Below are 23247 nucleotides of genomic sequence, written 5' to 3'. Positions count from 1 at the left end.
TCACATTATTTCATTTGAAATTCTTGCTGAAATTATAAATTGCATTCTAACTTAGTTCTGAGCCAGATTTTATTTGACCTTTCCAAGATATACCCATAACTGCTGTGGGCAATGTTGAACCACCTTAGAAAAAGAGCTGGGCCAGGAGACAGAAGACTTGTGCTCATAGTCTGGCTGCATCCTTACCTGTCTGTGTGGATTTGGGAGAATCACCCTCTCTCTCTGCACTCTGTTTTCTTATCTGTGAGAAAATAATCAGGCAAAACACTAAAAGCTGGATGATTCTCCAAAGAATTCTTGTCTAGATTCTCACAAAATGGATTTCACTGTGGCTCAGTGGGATCTACCATGCAGAGCTCCTCCAAAGTGGAACATATGTTGAAACACACTATTCTTAAGAAATGGTCAGTGCACAAGTCACTGCACGCACTTGCGAAGTCACAGGAGCTGGAATAGGATTTGGCAGAAAGGGTAGCCTAGCATAACAAGGAGACCCAGAGCTTTTAAGCCATGTGGGTCGGCAGCCTTGATGGCTGTTATATGCTCTCCCAATGTGATTGTGGGGACACCTCTGGTGTATTTAAAAGGATCTAGAGATTTGAAACAGAATTCAATTTTATGTGGAAACATTTACAGCAGTCAAGGTATGAGAAAATGTGGGAAGTAGACACCAAAAAAATTACATGGGTTATTATATGGGTCTCTAAAGAATTCAGTGGGTTGAGTTCTTCCTGCAAAAAATTAGACAGCATGCACAATCAACATTTCACACTGACCTCCATGAGCTCCCCAGAGAGAACTATTGGCTAATGCGTATGTCTGCCCTATTTCCCAGAAGGGCAATCCAGCTGGAGACACTCCTGAGATGTTCATGAAAAGAACAGCACTCCTTCAAAAGGACATTCTGCTTAGGGATCTCTGACCCTGTAAATCCAGACTCAGCCCAGCCAGGCATACAGCCAGGTCTACCCACTCACACCGCTCACTTCTGAAGATTCCAGCTCTTCCTGCATAAGTCATCTGGGGGTCAGTGCAGATCATCTGAGACTTTGTCAACGCAATAAATTCTTAAGAGGCGCACCAATATGCCATGCAACAGTCAAAATAAAACATTTGTGGCAAAAAAGACTTCCAAAATGTCCATCACCACAGGTTGGCCTGATGGCTAATAGCCTTATTTATCACTTGGATCTACAGAGGGAAGATAGAGAGGACTTCTTTCTTAACACTGATAAATTTGGATCTTTATGTAATTAATGCCTGCAAGATACCAGCCTTATTAAGAAATATGAAACGAACATAATAATCTCTTTATTTGAATGCCTGTGGCTTATGTGCCATGAAGAAAAAACTTAGAATTACTTGGCCTTCCCAGCCTGATGATTATGAGATACGTCTATTTTTTTTTAAATTCAAGATTACAAATAAAGCTGTCATGTAAGGCTAGGAGTAAAAATTAGGGAAAACTATTTTAAAGCCTTGGTTTATACTGAAATCGACTGGCTTTGGCAAGCATCTAACTAATTAGAGACCTATTTTGTAATTTGGAATTAGGCCAAGCCATTAAGAGAGCTTATACAAAACAGCCCAGACTAATAAAGGAGGAACTCAAAAACGAGGATGAACCCAAAATGAGCAGAGCAGCTGCCAAACACCTGGTAGTTAATAAAAATTGAAGTCAAATGGCTGAACTATACAGTAAAAACCATGTCAAGATGACTATTTACAGAAAAAGAAGGAACCCTACAAAGAGAAGAAAAGAATTCAAGTTTCCCAAAGTAATGGATTCTATTTCAAATAATCCAAGATTAAACCACAGAGGATCTCAGCAGCAACCCATAACTTGATTTCGATCAACGTGGAGAAAAGATACCAGAAAATTCATGTTCTATCTATAAGCATAGGTAGAGAAATTGACAATTAGAAAATTAAAATGATCTTATTGCTTTTTCTTATTAAAAACTCCAAAAGAAAAGAGAACAGGCTTGGAAGTAAGGAAACTTGTCATGAAGGAGGCTGTGACCTTGGGCAAATTATTGAACCTCTTTGTGCTTTGATTTCTCTTCTAAATTGAGGGACTTGGACGAGACGACATCTAAAGTTTGTTTCAGCTCCAACATTCTGTTTCACAGAAACGTTTGCGAAGTCTCAGCATGACTAAATCAGGGGAATGGTATGTTACTGAGAACAAGAGCCTTAGAGGGACTTTTTCACTTCTCATCATCATATTAGGCCCACAGAGCCTAGAGTCAAAATTAGCTCCTAATTTCCTGAACAGGACATTGTTTCTTGTGTCTGGTAGACAATATGGCTGCCCTCATGACACTGTGCAAAGTTGCCTAGAAACGTTTCAGTGTGCTTTGTTTTGAAGTGGATTCTTAACAACACAGCCACCATGAAAACATTTACCCTTACCTTGTCACAATAACTCCTGGCTAAGGGGCAGACCAGTTCTAAGATATAAGTGAAGAGTGTCCTTGAAGCTTTGCCTTTCTTGCCCACAATTCTTTTTTTTTAATATATTTTTTATTGATTTCAGAGAGGAAGGGAGAGAGAAATGCAAACATCAATGATGAGAGAGAATCATTGATCAACTGCCTCCTGCACGCCCCTACTGGGCATGTCCCCTGACCAGGAATCAAACCGTGACCTCCCGGTTATGGGTTGACACTCAACCACTGAGCTATACTGGCCAGGCTTGCCCATCATTCTAATGGCATCTTTTCCTCAGTACCCTCCCTCTGGCTTCACCCAACCCTCACATGCAGGACTGTGCCTGTGCAGACACCACTCATGCATAGAAGCACAGGCTTTCATGGTAGGAAAAGGCGAGCTTGTCAAAGGCAGACAGACACCCAGCATTGATCACAATGCCTGGCACAGAGTAGGAGCTTAATAAATACCAGCGAATGGCTCACAAGCATTTTAAGAATAACAAACTTATCTTATATTCCCTCAAGACACCACTGCCTCATTCAGTAAAGAGCTCCCATCAGAGTCATTGGATGCTAATGTATTTACATGACCATTTACCAGGTCAGAGGAAAGCGTTCTAAAAAAGAGACTAAATACCTAACCCTAATGCTTAACCCAGCACTCAGAATGGGAGACAGAGAACAGTTCAGAATTTCTTCAATTTTTCCAATACACATGCAGCCTCACCTTTCAATCACTTACCTTAATTATAATATGATGGTATAAAACCTTCACTTATTTGAAGTCACTAGTATGGGCAATTTAAGAGTTAAAGGAAAGAAGGAAGAGAAGGGAAGGAAAGCTCTATTTTTGAGCTCTGCTGAATTACAGGTACCATTCTTGGCGCTTTACATATCATTTAGGCCTCACACTGTTAGATCTTCTGTTTACAGAAAAAAGGAAAAGAGGTTCACAGAAGCTGATTTGCTTATACAGAGTTACTTAGCTAGAAAAGTAGCAGAGCTGGGATTGAAATCCAGCTATTTAAACAACAAAAACAATGTTATTGGGTTTTTTTACTATTTATCTCTTTAAAAAAATATTTTCATCTGTGTTTGGCTCAGGTGTTACATACTAGTACAATCAAAGGAATCACAGAAAAGCCCTATTCCCTCAGCTTGTGGCGCATCTGTCTCTCTCTCTGCCAGGCCTCATACTCTGCCCTTTCAGGGCCCAGCTCAACACTTCAAATAAATACTATTTTTTATTCAACTCGCCTTACACCAACAATGATATGCCACTATTATGGGTTGAATTGTGTTCCTCCAAAAGATGTTGAAGTCCTAAGCAATAGTACCTTATTTGAAAATAGGGTCTTTGCAGATATTGGAGTTAAGATAAGTTCATTAGGGTGGGCCCTAATCCAATCTGACTGGTGTCTGTATAAGAAGAGGAAATCTGGACACAAACAGACACGCACACAGAGAGAATGCCACATGAAGACAAAGGCAGAGATCAGGGTGATGCATCTACAAGCCAAGGAATGCCAACATTGGCAGCAAAGCACCGAAAGGTAGGAGAGAGGCATAAAATAGTGTCTCCTGCACGCCCTCCGAAAGAACTAACCTTGCTGACACCCTGGTTTTGGACATCCAGCCTCCTGAAATGTGAGACAATACATTTCTGTTGTGCAAGCCACTCTGCTTTTGGACTTTGTTAAGACAGACACTATGCAGCAAACACTAATAATACATAAGGTAATAGGGTAACAGCTGCAAATTATATAACACCAATTATTCAGAAAGATCAAATAGAAATTCAGAAGGCAGAAGTAATCCAATATTTGCTCAATATATATTTATTCTGCTCTGATCAGTGTAGTATTCAGAAAATGAGGCCATCTGATGTAAGCAAGTATTTTAATTACATTAATTGCTCACAAAAATAAAAGCTTTTAGTCTGGTAAGTAATTGTAATGCTTCCTAGAACTACATTCTCTGAGATTCATGCATTGACAAATGTGTTTTTAATTCACAGAGGAAATTGATATTGCCCAGAAACTAGAAGAAGTTTAACTATTGAAACTCGGGCATAAACTTCGGCTCAGTATAGGCAGGTTATAAGTTTGAAGACCCAGGGAATAAACAGTGACAGGCAAGGACATGCTTCATAGACACCTTTACCCAGAACTTTTAGGAGTAGCCTGTAACAAACCCAACCCAGGTTATATTTGCATATGCATTTCTAGTTTGTTTAAAAGCACCAAGGGAATAAAATTCAAATAGTATGGAAAATAAGTTTGTGCTTTAGTGGGCCCAATTCAATTTGTTGGCAAATATTGAAATCTACTTGTGAATTAGTTGGAAAAATCATCAAACACAGAGTTTAGATAACTTCCATTGTGTATCAAATGAGGGTAGTTGGCACCCAGAAGAGAAAAAGGGACCATGATAACCATTTATATAGATCAGCACATTCTGTATTCTTCTGTGTCTTATTGCTCATCAGCCTCCAGCCACCACTTTTCTTCCAGCTCCAGCTCATCAGAATGCATTATTCAAGAAAATATTTTAAAATTTACTGAGCAACTATAAATTTTTCTCATTAAATGAACAAATATGCATTTTTCTCACATAGTAGGCCAGGTACCATCCTAGGGTATAGTGGTAAACTGAACAGCTACAATTTCTGCCCTTTTAAAGCCATCCTTGAGCTCATCTGTAAACCTGTGTTTGAGGCAAAGGGAGTGCTTAGAAATATAATATACCTACAAGAAGTTTATGGTATTTTGTGATGGCCAGACCCATTCAAGATCTTTCAAATAACAATACAATGTACAACACAGGAATGAGAATCCAAGAGGTGATATTAAAAATTACTCCTGAGTTACATTTAAAAAAAAAATCATTGTCACAGACACCCACTGTTTTCTGCCTAGCCCTTCTCCCCTTCTTCTATGAATTGTCCCAGCCCCCATTCCAGCAGAGCAGCCATGATTTAAAGTAACCCTGCCCTCAGGGACCATATACATTGCCTCTATCATCTATAATCTAAAATGGATCAGGATCACTGCTATAAACCCAGATAGCAGCTCAGGTTTTGCTGTCCTTTGGGATCCAAAGAAGATTGACTTAAATCCCCAGTTTTGTCCTGAAACTCACAAACACTTTCAGCCTCTACATTCTGCTCTGCTAACTTATTTTTACTCTGCCTCATGAGATTGCCTTTATTTTTACCATTTTCAAACTAAATGTGCCTCTCAAAAATAAATAACAAAATAAAAACCTCACTCTAAAACACCCTAAAATGAAATACCAATGTTTATATCCTGACTCTTGAGTCTACTTTTGTGTTGAGATAAAAAAAAAAAAAATCCAAATCTGTAAAGAATTAAAAAAATATATATTTTTATTGATTTCAGAGCGGGAGAGAAAGATAGAAACATCAATGATAAGAGAGACTCATTGATCGGCTGCCTCCTGCACGTGCCCCATACTGGGAATCTAGCCCACAACCAGGCTTGTGCCCTGACAGGAATTAAACCATGACCTCCTGGTTCATAGGTTGACGTTCAACCACTGAGCCACATAGGCCAGATTGTAAAGAATTTTTATAAGAGTTTATTTGAGCCAAAATGACGACAGATGCAGGGAGCAAAATCTCAAATGCTCTGGAGAATAAGTTTTGCAGCTTCTTTTATACATTTGGAATTAAGGAGGGAATGCAAGGAAAATGACATGGAGGTGGGAGAAAGCAAGGTGGGCATTGGTCATGTTAACAAGGTCATGTGATCTCTTGAGGGTAGTCCACTTTAGAAGGAGGGGTCTGAAAGAGGCATTTCAAAGGCGTGTTAACCTAGATGCACAAAAACAATGGACAGGGCTTGCTTGGGACAAAGGTAAGTAAATTTTCTCCTAAAAATGTTATATGACTAGGGCATGACGATCCTGCATGACCTGCCCACTTAGGAAGTTATGATCAGATCACCCAGTGAGGTTACTTTCCACAGAACCACTTTCTCACCCCCATCTGCCTTGTCACTCAGCTGTTTACCCCAGACCCCCTTGCTTCACAAACCCAGATTCATTGCTCATGCCCAGTGATTGCGTCACTTCTTTTATTGCCAAATCTTTTGCTCTTCTATTACCTGTTTGAGGGATCATCAAGACCTTATCCTAAACAAAAGCAATTTCTTCCCTAAGAATTCTGTTACCTGTTAATGAGATTTTTAAAAAACATCCCCTACAGACTATTAACCAAGTACTTTGGTAAAACATAAAATGGAGATAGTGATTTTGAAAAGACTTAAGTGAGAAGATGACAATTAATTGGGTTTTAAAGGCTCAGCAAATTTCCTCAGGCTAAAAATGAGAGAGAAGGAGATCACATAAAAAAGGGGAAAGAAATGTAAGAACACAGAGCAGGTTTCAGGAGCCTTAAGTGGTATCCCAGACATTTCACAAGTTGAATTCCAGGTAAGTTTGAAAAGTACCTGGAGATGAGGGAAAGAGAGAGCATCTTGGAAAATGACCTATGGAAGTAAGGCTTTGTTATTGATCCCCTGCTGGACGCTAACTCCAGCATGTCATAAATGCAAGAAGTTTCATCAAAAGGTTGATGGAACCTTGAGGATTGCCTGCTGGAAATGGGTGAGGGCATTTCCCCAACCTGAAAAGGATGCATAAATGATTGCTTGCTGCCAGACAGCTGAGGGCACTTCAATTTACATGTTATTGCCTTCTGCTGGCCAAACACCTGAGCAGCTGAAGGCAGTTCCCCCAATCTGATAATGGATTCTGTATACTAAACCTTGCCTTTGATGTATATCTACCTTGCCTTAGACAATTTGTGTTAATAAAAAGCAAGGGGTCCAGAGAGACAGGAGAACTTGGTTCCTTTAGCTAAGTCTTCTCTGGCTCCCCAAAATGCCCTCCAAAATTATGTTTCATCTCTAGACTCTTTAATCATTTTCAGCAGCCCCTTCTCCAGATTCCTGAACCCTTCAAGATGCTGGATTAAGACCCCCGGCAATCCCCCACAGTTTTTGCTTTTCATGACATGGCTAATCAGAGTTTCACATTATCAGCTCTACAAATTGGTTTGTATCAATTCAGTGACATGTATTAGGTACTTAGTATGTGATAAGCACACTGCTAAGAATTGGTGATGTAAGATGAATAAATGCTCAAAATGTTAATACACTGGGAAGAATTGGTGAAGAGCTTCCTAGGTAGCATGCCAGGACAGACACACCATCCACATCAGTAGCTGCATCAAGATATTAATCCCTTAAGTCTTTGGGGCAAGTAGGAAGAAACTGGGGTGGCCAGAATCTCCATCTAGTTGTCTCCAGCCATAAGCACGCTTCTCAGTTGACATCAGTGTGCAATAGAAATACTGTGTGCCATGGGTACCATGCTGTGGAAATGGTTGGGACACACTGCTAGAGGTTAAGTCACTTGCAGAAGCCCAGGTGAGCTGGATGAGCGTGCAGCTGTGTGATGGTGAAGAATACATAAACTTGAGAGCTACTAGTATTTATGAGGTAGAATCTCATCAGCCATCAACCACAACAGTGCTTCTAGCTCCAACTCTTTAGAAAGCATTATTTAAGAAACTATTTTAAAAGGTACTGAGCAACTACTGATTTTTTTTTTTTAATGAATTGAACAAATATTTTGCTTCCGAAGTGGGCCAGGCACTGTGCTGAGATACAGTGGTAAACAGAATAGTAGTTTCTGTCCTCATAAAACCTGTCCTTAATCTCAGTTATATACTTGGTACTTATGGAATGTTAATAGGTTGTATTTTTCTTTTGTTTTTTTAATGGTAGGTGAGGTTGAAGGAGAGGACAATGGGAGTTTAGATGGGGGGAACTTCTACAACAAGCCATTCATTAGAGAGGAGTAGGTACAAAGTTTAGAGAACTGAAAATGGTTGAACCTGGTCTTTGGGGAAGAGATTTTTATAGTCAAAAACTGCTGGGAAGTTCTGAATTTCAATAATTTGTTTTCTGCTGTACCTCTAAATATTTCTCTTGTTGGACAGCTCAAAATATGGGCCTTAAGAGAGTATTAGCAGAGGGAAGTCCGAAGTGGAGTATCCTGAGAGCTTTATAGGAGCTTTTCTCAACTTCACAGCATTAATCTTATTTTCTTATATCTACTATACAATTTTTTAAGTTTCTTATTTGTGTGTTAATGTCCATCTATAATAGCATCTTGCTCATGCTTTAAGGATGCACAATCTTGTCTTATCTCTTTAAGGATATTAATGGCAGTTTTCTCTTTGATGTTTGTTTCTGCATAGTTTTTGGTTTCTTCAGATTGTCTGTATCTGTGTGCTTTTCAGTTTTTATCTTTTATGTTAAGGTCCTTGGGTATCTGGTTATCTACTCATCTTTTAAGGAAAAGACAATTAAAAAGCTAGATTAAGTTCTGTGTGGTGGATGGGTTTTTGACTGTGGGCTCATGCTTTTTGGTCTGTAACCCAAGGGCACAAAACTAGCAACCCACAGGCTGAATCTGAGGCCAGTGTGTCTGTGTTTTGTTTTGGTTTTCAGTTTGATTTGCGTGCCTCTCACTATGGATGTATCCTTTAACTACCTGTAAATCCCACCACTCCTTTTTGATTTAAGCTACTTTTAAGCTTGAAATTCCTACCTAATACTTTTTCTAGGAGTCAAAATCTTGCTTATCTTTTAACATAAACTCAGATGCCCTTTGCTCTGTGACATCTTCTCTAATATCCTCAGGCCGCGTTAAACTAAACCTGATCTGGGTTCCACCAGGTTTCATTCCTCTATCAGAGCCCTTGCCCCAGTCCTTCTTACTGCGATATATATGATGTGTACGTGGACATGGGATCCTCCATGTGACTACACATCCTGTGGAGGCAGGGATTCTATTCCAGGCATGTTAGTCTCTCCTATAATAGCTTTGGTTAAAAAAAAAATCAAGAAAGGTTACTTAAAAATCTTTGTGTTCAATGGGGTAGGGGTTGAAGGTAGAAAAGGAGAATAGGGAAGCATAGATCAAACTTGATGCTCCTCCGTGAGTATTTGATTATTAAAATCATGAACTATAATCCCCCCACCTGAACCCCCAAAGTAAGCAACATGCCATGCCAGGCTGCAATGTGGCTTCAATCTACTCGCCAGTGACTTCACAGAGCCTAATCTGTTTCACATGATAGAGCGTTTCTTAAGCTGTAGGGGAAGGAAGAAAAAACAAACCCCCAACATATCCAAATGAAAGAAGGAAGAGTTCTGCATTTGAAAAGGTAATTTATCCTCATTTGTGATCATGTGCCCTTTGAGAATTCAAATCAGATAAAGCATAAGTCTTCGCATATCTGCAAGGGTGCCCAGGCACGATAAATCATAGTTTGTGGCAAATGTTTTGAAGGCAGTTTTCAGACATCTGAGGCCTTAGCATCTCTCTGGTTTTATTTCACCACGGCCTTGATTGTAAAATATCCTCAATGTTCCTAAGCGGCATGCATTGATTTATTTACCTATTTTTATTAAGATATATTTGACATACAACATTGTATAAGTTTAAGGTGTACACATATTGATTTGACACACTTATATTGCAATATGATTGCCCTTGTAGCAATAGCTAACATCACATCATTATTTCTCCTAGGGTTGGGGACTAAGATCTAGTCTCTTAGCAAGTGTAATGTTTCCAATACAGTGTTTTTGTCTATAATCACTGTCCTGTGAATTAGATCTCCTGGACTTATTTATCTACAAGTGTGTACTGTCAACATCTCTCCCATTCCCCTACCTCCCACCCCTTTAGCCCTTGGCACTCTCCATTTTACGCTCTGCTTTTTATAAGTTTGTTTTTTTAGATTCCACATAGAAGAGGTATCATACAGTATTTGTCTTTGCCTGGTATATCTTACTCATTTTTAAAGAACCTTTTGCTCTTATTAGGACCATAATGTCCTCAAGGTCCACTCATGCTGTTTTGTGGCAGGATTTCTAAGCAGCAGGGCCTTTTGCCTTGCATCGCATCCGTTTCCACGGAAAGCTCCAGGAACATGATCTGCACTCTCATCCATGCAGCTTTCCATCATAGCTGAACTAGTCTTTTCCTGTTTTATCCAGCTACTCCTGCTGGCCCAATGAAACAGTTAGCTAACTCTTCCTCTTAACCTTTCACTTCCAGGATGGTTTCAACATTGTGGGTTTGAGATTATTTGAGAGAGCCCTGGAAGTTACCAAATATAGATGCATCCATGGGAACAGTAAACAAAGTATGTTTGGATTCACACGAAGTTATGACTCTGCAAAGACCTTGAAGAACCAGATGGGTTTTAAGGCCTGTAGCTCCAAGTACTGCTAAACTGGACATGAGAGTTAAAGGGCAGACTGTGGTGCAGGCGGCCTGAGTTCCTCCCCTTGAAGCCACTGCTCCATACCAACAGGGTGGCCTTGGGAGCTATATAAACTCTCTACAAACCCAATCCCCATCTGTGAAATGGGCAAAATCATTGCACCTACTTCAGAAGACGTTTGTGAAGATCAAATAAAATAATGTGCTTGAAACACACTACATAAATATCAGTTGCCTTACTTTTTATTAACAAGACCATCAAGGCTGAAACACGGTGTCATACAAATAAACTACCAGAACAGTTGTCCATAGTTTTAGAAACCAGTTAGACCTCTATAAGCTGTCAAGTCCAAAGCCTGAATAAGCTGGTTGAATAAAACCAGAAGTATTCAGAATTTAATATTTAAACAAATAATTTTAATACAACATTTGGAAACAAGAATTATAAAGAAATGAGAAGCATATGGCTTCCAATTTTTTATTATTATAAAAAAAAAAACTTTAGAAGGAATGCAATAAACTGCCAGGTCAAAAACAATTTTTTTAAGAATCTTTTGCTTTTATTAGAAATGTGATGGGCCCTAAAATTCAAAATTTTCCTCCTGACTAAAGGTGTATATCATGACCCATATGCAGAAACCCCTTACTCACCCAACGGAGGCCTAGATGGTAATGACAAAGGCTCTGGTAACCCAAACTGAACAAAAGAATAAACCATTGCCTAAGAGAATTCATTTAATCACTTTTATTTGCCTTTCTAGGTTAAAAAACAAATAAGCAATATTTTCAAGACAAAGCACTTTATAAAATGTAATTTGCTTTGCTACCAATGTGTTTATTTTGTCTGGTTTAACTAAATCAGTAGTAAGTTGACATATACAAAATAGTTAATTTTTTTTATGTATTTGGATAAGTTGGCTGATTTAAAATTAATCTAAATTAGCTTTTCTCTAACCATCATCCTACAGAACACTGTTCCTGGAATGTTAATAAATATGCTAAGAGAAAAGCCTAGGAACACAAATGAGTTTGAGATAGAGGCATTCATTATATATATTTATCAGCATGTCAAATGCACATTAGCATATAAAAGACTGTAAGATGTCCTGTGCTGAAGAAATCTATTTTTTCTTTAACCCATTGTTTCCCAAAGTTATTTGAGCCCGGAACCCATTTTTCCCAGCTCCTCTTTTAGCATCCCACAGAACACAATTTGCAGAATTAAAATTTGAGGATGCATTGATTAAAATTGGGCAGGGTTCATTTTGCAATTCACTAAAAGGCTGTTAAACTGAAGATTGTCAAGGTTCTGCATATTAATAATAATGATAACAACTATAATAATATGCAGCACTTGTTGAGCACTTACTAAATCTTAAGGAAAAGTATGTCTTCTCTAGTCCTTGCTTTTGATTCCCATGAAAAGGGTTTTTCCTCAATATTTCCAGCCTCTTGTCCCAACCTTGACTCTTCTTTTGTGAGGTGGAACAGTATCATTGGCCAAAAGCCACTGGTCAATGTTCCTCTGTTAAGTGGAAGCTTACAGATTGAAAGTGAGCATGAACAAAGACACTAATCTTCCTCTATTTTCTCTGCATCTGGACCAGGGGCAATTAGTTAAGTGTCTGCTCCTCTGAAGCAAATTCTTTCTGGTAGATTGTTTCAAGGCCAAGAATGAAAAGCAGGGAGTTAGGAAGCCCATTTCATTGTTCATACTAAGTTGTGTCTTGTAACCTGGCCCTTATCATTGATGATGGGGATATTTTAGTTCTTCATGAAATAACTTGATTATATTTCAACTGATTCAGATTGGGCAGTGAATAGGGGTGTTGTTTTGGGCCCCCTTCATAACCTCAACAGCATACATCATTAATTCTGCATGATATTTCACATGCACTATACCATTTAGTCCTCACAACAACCTTTTGAGGTAGATACCAGTAAATCCCCTTTTTACTGATGAGGAAATGGAATCAAAGAGGTTACGTAACTTACCAGAGGTGATGTAGTAAGTGGTCAATTTCAACATTAGAGAATGAAACATCATGCACGTGATTTAATGACACTGTTACTATAACTAGTGCATCTCCTAGAATGGTGTTTGTTTTTGGACCCCTTTATTATTTATCTCTCAGTCCCACCTCCGTTATATAAAATGAACATTAAAAAAATAACCTGGTCAGTGAATGAGATACTCAGGGAAGGTCTAAAATCAGAGAGGTCTAAATTAGAAAGTTCAAACTGACAGCCACACCATCAACATGTCTTATTTGGCTCCCAAAGTGTTAAAGGTCTGAGTTAGTTATTCTGAAAAATATAGATTTCTGACTCCTCTTGGAAAATGTGAACATCTGGGCAGCAGTGAGCCGGAGATGAAGAGCTACTGTCTCCTTTGGATGGAGCATGTATAGCACAGTTCACCTCGGCCTCCACTATGTCACTTCATTTAAGTACTTTGCCTGCATGTGGTTCTGTAAACATTTCAATATGCAGCCATGCTCGCTCCATTTGCCCTTGTGGCACATCATGGCTATTGCAAGAATCCTGAGGCTAGATGTCTACATTTGTGTTCCAGCCACTCAATGAGCATTAAGTGTCAATGTGAAACAGTCCAACTGTAGGTGGCAGCTCTACAGAGGAATGTCATTCAGTGTGGGTGCTCATTTCAATCCCTCCAGCAAAAAATGTTCAAGCTGCATCTGTAGAGACTGCACAGAGTGAGGAGAGCAGCTGCATTGGTGGAGGTCTGAGTCCACCACACACATCAGCTCAGTGTGAATCTGCTTTGGGTAGGAGGTGTCTGTGTAAATGTTATTGAATTAGGCTCTCCCGTGGCTCTAAAAATGTGTAAAACCTTTGTCCTCAAGCCCTTTATATGCTCATCTTTAATAATGACAATTCTTTTTATATCAGTGTCTTTCATGTAGCCAATGCTCAATAAAAGTTTGTTCAATGACAAACTATGTGCGTACTAGGGCAGTGATTGTCCTTCTCTTAAGAAATGTATATTTGAATGAGAGAAAAACACTCTGCTAAGGCCTCTCTCCATCTTCTGTGAGGTTCCATTTCTGAATCTCACTCTCACCCATCACCAGGATAAGGGAGGTTATTCCCCATTAAGATTAGGTATTAGCTCTTCCAGCAGGATCTACTGAAAGGATTCTCTAATGACAATGATAAAAATCTGTTCCCTCTTTGTAGGTACATCAAACATCAGAAAGCAGGTGGACTATATATTTGGGGGAGGCACATTCTCATCCTGAAATAAGGTCTTATAGACCTGATTTTAAGATCAAAAGAAATGGCAGGTTCAAATTTTAAATAAAGCATGGCTTATATATTTTTTCACTATTTTTTCTTTTTTTTTTCTAATTTAAATTCTTTATTGTTTAAAGTATTTCATGAGTCTCCCTTTTCCCCCATTGACCTCTCCCCAGCCTCTCCCAACTCCCAGAACATGCCCTCACCCCACTACTGTCTGTGTCCATTGGTTATGCTCATAGGCATGCATACAAGCCCTTTGGTTGATCTCTTACCTACCCTCCTGCCCTCCCCTGTCTTCCCTCTGAGGTTGGACAGTCTGTTCGGTGTTTCTTTGTCTCTGGATCTATTTTTGTTCATCAGTTTATGTTGTTCCTTATATTCCACAAATGAGTGAGATCATGTGATATTTATCTTCCTCTGACTGAATTATTTTGCTTAGCATAATGCTCTCCAGTTCCATCCATGCTGTTGCAAATGGTAAGAATTCTTTCTTTTTTACGGCAGCATACCACAGTTTTCTAATCCACTCATCTGCTGATGGGCATTTAGGCTGCTTCCAAATCTTAGCTGTTGTAAATTGTGCTGCTATGAACATAGGGGTGCACATATCTTTTATGATTGGTGTTTCTGTTTTCCTGGGATCATAGATTATATTTAAACATGCACAACTGTAGAATCACAGAACTTGAGATGGAGTTGGAAGGAACATCAGACAGAGTCTGTCGTGCCAATCATAATGTTGAAATGCTGTATCGTGTTATTATACACATCAATTTGCTGAATGTCTGTACAATGTTAAGTATAGTGTGTTTCTTTTAAAAAAATATTTTTTGTTGATTTCAGAGAGGAAGGAGGAAGAGATAGAAACATCAATGATAAAAGAGAATCATTGATCGGCTGCCTCCTGCACTCCCCCAACCCGAGCATGTGCCCTGACTGGGAATCCAACTGTGACTTCCTGGTTCTTAGGTCAATCCTCAACCACTGAGCCATGCTGGCCAAGCAGATATAGTGTGTTTCTTAAAACAGCTGGTCATTAAAAAGTTTTTAAGATTAGATTTTAATAGGGGGAGTATTTAAATTATTCTTCAGTGCCCTATAAGCCTGTTGGAGAGAAGGCATGCTTTGGGGTGCTGGTATCTAAACACCATGTTAAAATTGTATTTCCTGATTAGGGGTATTTGCTTGCATTTTTCAAGACTTGGCTTAGACAAATTATTTGACTGGGCTGAAAGGTCGCATGCAAATCTCTAATAGTCAAATGTTCAGAACTTCCTTCCAAGCTGCCAAAGGTGCTGAAATAATCTAAGTAACTCAAGGCCAAGAGATTTATCATCAGGGGATTTCTTGAAGTGCCACTCTGACCATTAGGGTAGTCAGCAAGCAGACTTCCTCAAAAGGTCATGAAAGTGCTTACTGATAGCCATTTTTAAAGTTTAAAATATCATAATAATATGAGCAGGGGATTTAAATGGTATTATTTTAAAGGGCATTATACTTGGACAGCTACAGAAAATTTAGCTGGGTAGTTCCTAGCGGGTAGAAGCCCAGGAAATTCAAAGAAATCTCATTTCATTGTCCTTTAATACAGGCAAACTCAACCTCAAGTAAGCCTCCAGCTGGAGATCTGTGAGGGATCAAGTGAAAAATAGACTCGAAGAGGCTGTGGATAGAGTGTATTCATCTCCAGGTGGCCTATGGGTCTCAGCTGGGCAGACATTATAAGTATCCCCATGCTTATCCTCGGGATACATCCAAGACTCCTAGTGGATACCTGAAACCATGGATACTACAGAATCCTATATATACTGTTTTTCTCCCCTATACATACATACCTATGATAAAGTTTAATTTATAAATTACATACAGTAAGAAATGAACAAAACTAATAATCAAATAGAACAACCATCATAATAGATCCTATCTAATAAAAAGTAATATGCAAATTGACTGTCACTCCAACACACAAGATGGCCACCCCCATGTGACCAAAGATGGCTGCCTCCATTTGGACACAAGATGGCCACCAAAAGATGACCTGCAGGGGAGGGCAGTTAGGGGTGACCAGGCTGGCAGAGGAGGGCAGTTGGGGGTGACCAGGCCAGCAGAGGAGGGCAGTTGGGGGAGACCAGACCAGCAGGGGAGGGCAGTTGGGAGGGATCAGGCCTGCAGGGGAGGGCAGTTAGGGGCAATCGGGCCGGCAGGGGAGCAGTTAGGTGTAGATCAGGCTGGCAGGGCAGTGGTTAGGGGGTGATCAGGCTGGCAGGCAGAAGCAGTAAGGGGCAATCAGGCAGGCAGGCAGGCGAGTGGTTGGGAGCCAGCAGTCCTGGATTGTGAGAGGGATGTCTCTCAAGAGGTCCCAGATTGGAGAGGTTCAGGCTGGGCTGAGGGACAGATCCTCCTCCCCCATGCACGAATTTTGTGCACCGGGCCTCTAGTATACTAATAAAAGGGTAATATGCTAATTAGACCAGGTGACCGGACATCTTCTGGACATCTGACTTCCTTCCAGACAAAGCCACGCTGGTGGGGGCCGAGGTAGAGGCGGTTAGGGATGATCAGGCGGGTAGGGGAGGGCAGTTGGGGGTCATCAGGCCGGCAGGGCAGGGCAGTTGGGGGCCATCAGGCCGGCAAGCAGGCAAGCAGTTAGGAGCCAGTGGTCCTGGATTGTGAGAGGGATGTCCAACTGCTGCTGCCCTGCGGGATGGGGCCTAAATCGGCAGTTGGACATCCCCTGAGGGGTTCCGGATTGGAGAGGGTGCAGGCTGGGCTAAGGGACACCTCCCTCCCTGTGCACAAATTTCGTGCACCGGGCCTCTAGTATTATAATAAAAGTTATGTGAATGTGGTCTCTCTCAAAATATCTTATTGTACTTACTCACCATCTCACTTCAAGGAAGCACTTCGTGGCTTCTCTGTGGCATCTCTGAAAAGCCCGCATCACTGCTCTTGCGCTTTGGGGCCAGTATTAAGTAACATAAGGGTATGTTGGACACGGGCACTGTGATACTTTGACACTCAATCTGATAACCACACTGGCTACTAAATGACTAACAGGTGGGGAGTGTATGCAGTGGTGGATACACCCAACAAAGGGATGATTCAAGTCCTGGGAGAGATTTCATCATGCTACACAAATAGCATGCAATTTAAAACTTAAGAATTATGTCCGAAATATTTCATTTAATATCTTTGGGCTGCAGTTAACTGCAGGCAACTGAAACCGTGGGAAAACAAAACCGCAGATAAGAGGGACCACTGTAGGCTAGCTAACCCAGCTCACCTTTCCAGTGCTCTTGTCCCTTCCCACGGAAGCTGACAAATCTAAATACTCGCTATCCCAATCTATACCCTTGAATTTAGAAATGGCCACATGACCCAGTGAGGCAAGAAAGAGTATGCTGGGGGGTTTGGGCAAAGTACTGTTTTTTTCTTATAAAAACAATGGCTAGCACTCACTTCCTCCTCTTCATCATTTTTGAGTATGAATGCTCATGTTTGGGGCTTTGGAAGCAATTTTGTAACATTGACTCTTGAACCAATGTCAGAGACCTACTTCCTCCTGGTGATGGCACCATAAAAAGGGGTTTTGTGTTTTTTTGTTGTTTGTTTCTTGCAGCCAAAATACATAGTTGAGGACTAGTAATACTTTTTTGTGTGGTTTTTAGCCTCTTTGTAATAACAGTTCACTGAATGAATTTCTCTCATTCAGGAGGAAAAAAAAATCTTTAAAAGTCTAGAGCAGAGACCAGGGGATTGACTTTTGTAAGAAGTTCTCAGATGATTGTCAAGTAGATGGGTCTGCAAAAGTCAGTGAACTCCCTCCTCGGAGCTGCTGACTTCTAGCCTGAAAAAACAAAGGGCAGAAGCCAAGTTCAGAGCCACAGAGCCAGAAAGAATGAGAAGGAATAATTGGCCCCAACCCATTGTCTTCATTGTAAGCAAAGGATTCACACACGCCTTGTCTCTTCACATGTTTCAGAAATCCACAAACACCATCGGAAGCTCAATTTCAAAGTCATCACCCTAACAATCAAGAATTCTTGTCTTTCCACAAATGGTCTGTCTGGCTTTAGTTTGAATCACTTTCTTTGTGTTAAATTCGACTCCAAGAAAAGGGGGGGCGGGGAGAATATCCCTTGAGTTTTAAAAGTGTGCCAGGAACTTCACACGTCTTGATCTTTTAACTTGGCTTTCCCACAACCTTGTGAAGTGGATACTAGTGTCTCATATTCACAGTTAAGAAAAGGGAGGCTGGGAGAGATTATGTAACTAGTCCAAGGACCATCAGTATTAGAACAAGTACTTGGGAAACTTTTTGTCAAATCTTTCTAGAGAGAATAAAATGATTAATCAGCATCTTTCTATGACCCTTCCGACAAAACCCATGATTATTTAAAGATACGGTAATCAAGCAATTTTTAGTCTTTATGTATTTACGTTCTCTTAGATACTACATTGGCCCTAAGGAACCTATTTTTTAAAACATCCTTTTAAACTCATCCCTCTCCTTCACCTGCCTGGTGTTCCCTCAGCCCACTCCTCTGCACCTGACAGTATATGCTCTCATTTCCACCCATATTAGCTGCCTTTTAGGCTATTAAGAGTTCCAAAGGCCTGGCAATCAAGTATCTGCTTCGTGAAGCAAAGACGGGAAACATCACATTTCTTTACTTTCCTTAATTGTGCTAAATATGGTTCATTCCATAACCCACTAAGGTCTGTGGGAAATGTAACCTCGGTCATTTTGTGGGATGGATCAGTTAGAAAACGCCTTCAGTTGTATGTAACTGAGACTTAATGTGGCTTAAAGAAACAATTGTTATTGCATCAAGTGAAAGACATGTGGAAGTAAGGAGTCCAGATATGGAAGCTTCACAGTCTTTAATTCCCAGGAGCCTTTGCCATCTGCTCTGCCATTTTTAGTGCAGCATTTTCATGCTGGAGCTCCACCCATGGCATCGGAATTCCAGACAGGCAGGAAGGAGAAATGGCGAAAGGACATGTCCTGTTAAAGAACTTTTCCAAAGCCTCGACCCATCCAATTCCTCCACCCTCTCTGCCAAATGTGGCCATGGAAACCTTCTCCATGGCTCCTGCTGACAGGCACTTGGTGCTCAGTCTCCTGATAACCATGCAGCTCAGAATGCATGGAAGAAAAGTGCATTGTGGAGACAGAACAAGATGCAAGTTTCAGCCACCACATTACCCACCACCAACTCTATTCCCAGTCTTCAGCCATCTACTAGTTATCTTTTTTTTTAATCCTCATCCTAGGATATTTTCCCATTGATTTTAGAGAGAGTTGAAGAGAGAGGGAAAGGCAGAGAGAAATATCGATTTGAGAGAAACACACCAATTGGCTGCTTCCTGCCTGCGCCCTGATCAGGGCCAGGGAGGAGCCTGCAACTGAGGTATGTGCCCTTGACTGGAATCAAACCCGGGACCCTTCAGTCTGCAGGCCAATACTATCCACTGAGCCAAACCAGCTAGGGCTACTAGTTATCTTTTGATGATAACAAATAACCCCAAAACTTACTAGCTTAAAATACAACCAGGCATTTACTCATGGGCTTGAATGCAATCATTCCCTTCCTGGGAGTAATTACCTCCAAGAGTGTCCTAGAAACGGGTAACTTGTGGCCTGACCTGAATGGTGTGGTGTTTTTTTGCTCAGGATTCTTCAATTTGGGCAGACCTTAGTAGGAACGTTTCATCTTTGTTCCAGGTGGTATTGACTGGGAACATTCATGCAACTGCTTTCAGCTGGGGGCACTACTGGAGCTAGAAAGTCCAAGATGGTCTTTCTTTTTCCTCCAGGGCTTCTGTGGCCTCTTATCGCTTAGTGCTCTAGCCCATGCTTCTCCCATGGTGGCTGGATCCTTAGAGGGAGTATTCAAAGAAAGAGTAAAGAGAAGCTGAGGGTCCTTTAAGGAGCTGGACTTGAAATGAGCCAGGAATCACTTCCTCCATATTCTATTGGTCAATGTGAGCCATGAGGCCAGCCCGGATTCAAGGAGAGGGGAAAGAACCTCCACCACCTTAAGGAATGTGATCAGTGATATCCCCCATTCTTTGCTTTCCCTTTGAGGTAGGACCATTCTTCCTTTTTTTTTTTTTAACATCAGGGTCCACATACTACATTCTCTCAGGACAAGTTCATGATAATTTCTTGATGGACCTAACCTTTCAAAACAAAGATTTCCAGGCCTAAAGAAAAAAGTTGTTACCTACCACCATCCATGTGCCTTCAAGGAGGCAAGGGAACTTACATGAATAGACTTTTTATGAAAGAGAATATCCTTGTCTTTCCTTTTGAAACTGAGAAAACAGCAATAAAAAAATCATTATTTCAATAACTTATCCACTATGGTCACATTTGTGTGTATTTAAATATAGTTAGCTTTAATTCTCTGTTGTAGTTTGGTAGAATATAGCGATAAGAAACAAAGTTTAATGATGTATATAAAGACTTATTTTGACAGTTTCAACCTCATTTGCATTCAAGCCCAGCTATCATACTCCTTAGAAGAAGCAAAAAAAATAATTAGATGGCTCGCATCTCCGTCCCCTTCTCATTGTTTAAAAAATATACATGGGGAATCATTACTATTAAAATTCAGCTCCAAGTAGTTAAGACAAAAAAGAGAACTTATTGGTTCCTAAACCTGGAAAATCCAGGTTAAGTCTGATTTCAAGTGTAGCCGGGTAGAGGAGCTCCAACATTACCATCACTGCCCTTTGTTTTCATGTTCTTGGCTACAATCCTCAGTCACCTGACCTCATTCCCTCCTGCCGCAGATGACCTTCCTCCATGTAACCAGCAGAATAGTTGCCAGAGGTCTCGACATAATTTTCTTCAAAAGTAGCCACTCCCAGAAAAAGTATCTTCTCCTCCCATCCTAATAACAACCTCAGGGAAGGCTTTAATGTTCCTCTTTAGGTCACATGTTCTCCTTTGGATGGATTCCTTTCCTAGAGGGATTGTGTTATATACAGAAAAATGACACCACCCCCTAAAGATGTTCAAGTCCTAATTTCTGTAACCTGTGAATGTTACTTTCCTAGCAAAAGGGACTTCGAAGAAGTAATTAAATTAAGGAGCTTGAGATGAGGACATTATCCTGAATTATCCAAGTGGGCCCAGTGTAATCAGAAGGATTCTTATAAGAGGGATGCAGGAAGAGCCAGAGTCTGAGAGAAGGCAAGAGGATGATAGATGCACATGTTGAATTGATGTGCTGTGAAGATGGAAGGAGCTACAAGCCAAGGAACACAGGTGGTCTGGAGAAGCCGGGAAAGCCAAGGAAATAGATTCTTCCCTAGAGCCTCCAGATGGAACCATCCCTTCTGATATGGATTTGGACTTTGGCTTCTAGAACTGTGAAAGGATAAATTTTTATTCTTATAAGCCACTAAGTTTGTAGTCATTTGTTACAGCAGCATAGGAAGCTAGTATGAGTTGGGTTTCCTGATTTGGCTTAGTTTAGTTTACGTGTCTGATCTGTGGTCAGGGAGGTGGTAAGAGTTTCCAAAGGGTGAGAGTGGGAATGCATGATTGATGGTATAGCCAGGACCACATGCAATCAGGCAGAATTTTAACCAGAGGAACATTCCTTGGTTATAAGAGGAAACGAATAAAAGAAAGGCTTAATATATCCAAAGAACAAATAGACAACAATAGCTACCACGATCTAGTACTACCCCAAAGTAAAAATTCTAAGTCAGGCAGAAGAAAAGAATAAGGGAGGAAAGGACATGTAGAACTTAGAACTTGGCCTAGATATTAAAAAATCCACAAGCAGTAATAGCCAATGTTTTCCTGCTCTAACGTCCTGAAAGAGAATTATGAAGAACAAAGCACATGCCTTAGAATCAGTAAGACCTAAGCTCAAATACTCCACGAAGAGCTGAACCTCTAATCGTGGTTTGCAACAGTGAAGTGAGCGAGCTGGTGCTTTATCAATTCTTCCACAAAGAACACCTATTTTCATGGATGAGGAAAACAAATGCACACACTGAGCCCCTGGGAGCCCCACTATGGATCTTATGCAAGTGAACTTTTTCTTGGGTATTATTTCCATTACTTAAAGTGCAGGTTACTATTTGTTTTAATACTCAACTAATATTTTAAAAGTTCTGTGAGTTAAATTATTTTAAACTCAGGGGTCATTTACTAAGTTGAATTTCTGGCTTCTCCTGAAATAAACTGAAAGAGCTAGCAACTTTGGGCCACCTCCTCATGTGTCAACAATCAGCCGGCTAGATAAGATCCAGTAGCTGGCCACTTCCTGTCCACACCACCAACCAGAATCATGGGCTGCTTCTCTTATCCATGGAACCTGCCTGGGCCTGGGAAGCATTTGAACCTACATCCCAAGTTCCAGTTTGAATCATTTGGGCCATTTTGTAGTATTTGACACTGACTGATCCAAGTTTCTAAAATTGTCTACAATTTTCAGGATACTAGTCTTAATAGTCAGATATAGAAATCGGGCCTTCTTTGCCCAAGTCCCAAATCCAAGAATCAGAGAGCTGGAAGGGACCCACTTTTCTGATCATGATCATAGGATTCTGAGGGTTGCCACACAACCACAGGGATCAGAAAGAGCCCATGACGCCAGACTTCTCTTAGGAAACAAGCAGACTCAAAATGTTTGTCTTCTCCAAACACAGTCCCAGGAAAATTGGGCAAAGAGGGGATTAAAGGAGGTTAAATTTTAGAGCATGGGACACTAGTGACCCGGTGCACGAAATTCATACAAGGACACTAGTGACCCGGTGCACGAAATTCATACAAGGGGTGCGGGGGTGGGGGGGTGCGGTGGTGGTGTCCCTCAGCCTGGCCTGCACCCTCTCCAATCTGGGATCCCTCTCGCAATCCGGGACTGCTGGCTCCTAACTGCTCACCTGCCTGCCTGCCTGATCGCCCCTAACCACTCTGCCTGCCAGCCTGATCAATCTCAACTACCCCCCCTTCTGGTCTGCTTGCCCCCAACTGCCCCCCCCCACTGGCCTGCTCGCTCCCAACTGTCCCCCCCCCCCCCCCCGCCGGCCTGCTCACCCCCAACTGCCCCACTTCTGGCCTGATCACCCCTATCTACCCCCCCTGCTGGCCTGTTTGCCCCCAACTCCTCCCACCACCACCACCACCAGCCTGATTGCCCTTAACCGCCTCTGCCTCATCCCTGCTACCATGGCTTTGTCCGGAAGGATGTCT

Source organism: Plecotus auritus, assembly GCF_963455305.1.
Source record: "Plecotus auritus genome assembly, chromosome: 2".
Lineage (NCBI taxonomy): Eukaryota > Metazoa > Chordata > Mammalia > Chiroptera > Vespertilionidae > Plecotus > Plecotus auritus.
This window is presented reverse-complemented; position numbering follows the sequence as displayed.